The sequence below is a fragment of the Lissotriton vulgaris genome, chromosome 8, assembly GCF_964263255.1.
Source record: "Lissotriton vulgaris chromosome 8, aLisVul1.2, whole genome shotgun sequence".
Taxonomy (NCBI): Eukaryota; Metazoa; Chordata; class Amphibia; order Caudata; family Salamandridae; genus Lissotriton; species Lissotriton vulgaris.
In genome coordinates, this window is record NC_141696.1 from 567,634,845 (window position 1) to 567,639,375 (window position 4,531).

The window sequence follows — 4,531 nt, forward strand, 5'->3', positions numbered from 1 at the left end:
AACAAACAAGGGACCCGGACAACAGGGCAGAGGAAAAGGACGGGGCAACAGACCTCCACCACAATGGCAAACATTCTCTCCGAGACAGACGCGGAGCGTGGCAAGGAGACCAGTTTAGAAAGTATAGTGGTCAATCTATCTGAGCACCAACTTACAACAAATGAAGAAAGGGTGCTCAATAAAGGACTTGGCTTTGTCCCTTCACCTTCCCACGATGCGTTTAAATGCCGCATCGAGTTTCACGAAACACTAAGAAAAATCAAGTTAAGAAAATTCTTTGCTAAACAACCTTTTGAAGAAAGCAAGGGATTTAATACCAACCTAAAGAAACCCTCTACCTTTTGTCCTCCAACAGGAGCAGTTGGCCCAGAAGTAGCAGTATTTGAGGCCAAAGTCCTGGAGGATATCGGGAAGATTGAAAATAACAACATAAACAGTGGGTATAGGAATATGGCCAAAGAAGATTGGGAAGCTATCAAATCCCTCCAGAATAATAACAGCATAACGATAAAGAGCGCCGATAAAGGCGGCGCGGTGGTTATTCTGAATACCTGCGACTATGAGGCAGAGGTACTGAAGTTGTTAAATGTTAGGACCAACTACCAACCACTCAAGAAAGACCCTACGCCAGAACTAATGGAAACAATCACCAAGCTAGTAGCCAATGCAAAAGAAAAGAAAGGGATCAGTGTGAAGGAGGCGGAGTTTCTTGTGAATAACAACCCGAGAACTCCTGCCTTCTACATTCTTCCAAAGATCCATAAGCCGGCCCGGCCGCCTCCGGGCCGGCCCATTGTCTCTGGTATACAATCAATATTGGAACCATTATCACAGTTCGCAGATTATTTTCTTCGCGAATCTGTGGTAACACAGAGATCCTTTGTAAAGGATACGATGGACATTTTAAACACGCTCAATGAGATGGCATTTGACCCTGAAACCGAATATATAGTTACCATCGATATTGAATCTTTGTATTCTTGTATCCCTCAAGATGCAGCACTGGTGGCAGCAGCGCGTGCACTAGCTACACAGGAGTGGTTTTATGATGCCCCCCAGAGTTTCGTGTTACAATGTGTGGAATTGGCATTGACGAGGAATTTCTTCGCATACAAAAACGACCTATTCCTCCAAGTAACGGGTACATCAATGGGCGCTACAATGGCACCCAGCCTGGCCTGCATTTATGTAGGCCAGTTTGAAGAGCACATCATTGATTCTGACAATAATCCCTTCAAAGGTAACTTGCGCCTTTGGAGGCGATATATTGATGATGTGCTCTGCATATGGTCTGGAGAAGAAACTTTACTAGTGCAGTTCCTACACTGGTTAAATACACAAGATATGAGCCTTAGGTTCACCTGGAACTATGACCACACTAAGGCTGTCTATCTTGATTTGGATATTGAAGCTGCTGATGGAGTCTTCCGAACAAGCGTACATCAAAAGCCCACGGACAGGAACTCTTTATTGTCCTACAAATCGTACCACCCAAGAGCCCTTAGGGACAACCTACCCGTGGGGCAATTTTTGAGATACAGGAGGAACTGTTCTACAACGGAGAGATATATGGAACAAGCAGAAGGTCTCTGTATGAAATTTAAAGCCAGGAACTATCCCAATAAAATCATCAAACAGGCCAAGAAAAGGGCTCTGAATACACCAAGGGCTGTACTTTTAGAAACCAATATCAAGAAAAGAGAAGATTGCCTCCCCGTGGTCATGACCTATGATCCCATGGCCACCAAGATTCGTCAATCAATCAGAAGGCACTGGTCTTTACTATCAACCGTAGACTTCAAGATGCCACCACCACGTTTTGCATTCCGGAGAGCGAGCAACTTAAAAGATAAACTGGTACATACCAGGATGAATGTGACATCTGAATCAAATAACATCCCGAATGGACACTTCCCGTGCGGAAATTGCTCTGTGTGTCCTCTGACCAACAAGACCTCCACAGTGACCCTACAATCGGGCAAGAACTGGCTACTAAATCATTTTAGTAACTGTAACACGTCTAACGTGGTATACAGATTGAAGTGTGAATGTGGACTGGACTACATAGGTCTAACAACACGAAAAATTAAACTGCGTATTCAGGAGCATGTCAGCACAATAAGAAGTGGGAAGCTTACGACAAAGCTAGTGCAACACTGCCATCGGAATAGACATACTTTTACTTGGGTGGTCCTGGAGAGAGTGACGGGAGAAGCTCAAACAATAGAAAGGCGTCTGATCACAAAAGAAGCAAGATGGATTTTTTCAGAAAAAAGCGAACAGAATGGTCTCAATGAACTTTTAGAGTGGAATAAATTGCGCTGAGATGTTCTTTTGTGTAGGTAACTACTGATCGGGGCACATTGCCTATACCTGTATCAAAAGAGTATATCATGTGTATGTACAACATGTACCTTACATTTGGAAATCTAGACTAATAGAGACATTGACAGATGCAAGTTAACCTGACTGGGCGTGAATAATGACTGGACCATGTACATCCATAATCCACGTTTTACCTGAGGTATGGATGGACAATATAGAGGAAGCCACTAGAATTTGCTATTCGCTATGATATAACTTTGATATAGCAAAAATCCCAAGAATAGTGAGAGGCAGTGCACATTATTTGCGCAGGGTATATACCATGGACCCACAAACTCTACACTCTATACATGAAACCTTGAGATGCTAAGAGGGATAGGGGCTCATGTCAGTAGTATGAACAGAATAAAAGTATTTTGTATTTCCTGACTGCCTTGTTCGGGATATAATAAAGTTACATCCAATGCTCGAGGCATTTGTAATAATAAACATCCCTAAGCTGATGTGCGAGCTATTGCATACAGATAATTTTGATCCCTAAAAACTTGCCGTGATTTTGGACAACAATTAAAAATAAAAATAAATAATAAAATATTGCTTTGGGAAAATGTGGTAAATATTGATAACAGATTGTCAGCACTATGTGGATATCATTACCGCGATATTGGGGTTTCACTAAGTCGTTTTTTGTATATGATACTTGGGTTGGTGACCGTTTCAATATGGCCGCCGATACCCCATGATGAGTCCTATCCAATCAGAAGGCTCTTCAAACGTCTTGACAGCCGATACCCATGACGAGTCTCGTCCAATCAGAAGGCTCAAAATACGTCCCGTCAGCTTGAAAGGAGCACAGCTGATGTGTATCGGTGTTCGAGGGCTGAGAAGACGCCGAATACGTACTCTCCATCGGTAACTTTCCCTTGAGGGGGCTCGTTGTCAGTTTGAGAATACACTTCGAGTTTCAGGTACTCTGGTAACGATTTTAAGATTTAACAGTGATCCCCTGTGTTCAAATTTATGTTCCAGACAGAAACGAGGGGAGATTGGACCGTGCTCACCCATGGGAGCCGGATTCCGTTTTTTATTCCTCTCGGCGGGTATGAGAGGCATAGCTGTTTGAAGGGTAATACTAGCATCATACACGGCAACACTATTTGACTGCGATATATTGTGATTTAAACAGGGGGACAGCAGATAACCTCGCCTCTATATGTGTTTATGTTTCACTACAGCCCAGTGTCCTTCGCAGTGGCATTGAAAATTTGGTTTGCCCTGAGGAAATTGCCTGATAAAGACCATGGCAATGAAACATGTCGGCTGGTAGTAAGGTGTGAATCGATAGGTAGTATTCACACCTTCCTTTTTATTGAATGTTTTGTGCACTGTTTGCAACAAAAAGGAATATTAGTAAAATAATTTGTGTCCTGGTTGCGCAGTGGGTATATGTTAAGTGTTAAATGTTGTAAGTGTTGTACATATATTTTTTGTTCACTGCACCATTCACTGTCATTTCTGTGGGTTTAGGACACGTTTCCGTTTGGGCTTGATGGCACCTATGATGATAATAGGACCATCCTGGTGAGTACCAACCAGAGGTCCCATTGGTGGTGCGTCCGTGAGGTGCCATCTTGCCCTTCTCACTTTTTTCTGCTGTCAGTTTTAGTGAGTGTGGGTTGTCTTTGTTGGTGTTAAACGTTTAATCAGAGGTGGGCTATTTTAACAAAGGCAGTAGACTGAGATATCCCCTACTTTCATGTTCTGCAAAAAGAGAGGTGTGTTGTAATTGTTATACAAGCAGTGATGTCTACAGATCTCTAAATATTAACTGCTTTGAAAACTAGGGCTTTTTTTGTATTTGGCTATTATAAGAGTGGAGGGCGCCCAGTTTTCTTCTTCTCCCTCTAGACTCCTTGTTATTTACTCTATAATTTAATAGCCAGACAATGGGTGGCCTCGGGAGGGCACCCGGTTTACGCTGACCTGTGGGTATCCTGTGGGCACGTTCCACTCAGAATTGGGTGGGGAGCCCCTCCGGCGTAATGTGGTCACGGAACCACTGCTCCACGTATGATGCCGGGTCTCGCCCTTCGCAGCGTTCCGGCAGGCTAATGACGCAGATGTTATTCCGTCTTGTCCGTCCTTTCGCATCTTCCACTGGAGTCAGTAGGCCATTGACTTGTTGCTGTAATTGTTGCACCATCAT

The 4,531-nt window shown here is 43.5% G+C and overlaps 1 long non-coding RNA gene across 1 annotated transcript; it reads left to right on the top strand.

Moving 5' to 3' along the window:
• Positions 1-3,165: 3,165 nt before the first annotated feature.
• On the top strand, positions 3,166-3,671 carry LOC147697728 (uncharacterized). The gene is made up of 3 exons (XR_015299155.1): positions 3,166-3,237; positions 3,355-3,451; positions 3,561-3,671. It is a non-coding gene; the product is annotated as an uncharacterized LOC147697728 (long non-coding RNA).
• The last annotated feature ends 860 nt before the right edge of the window (positions 3,672-4,531 follow it).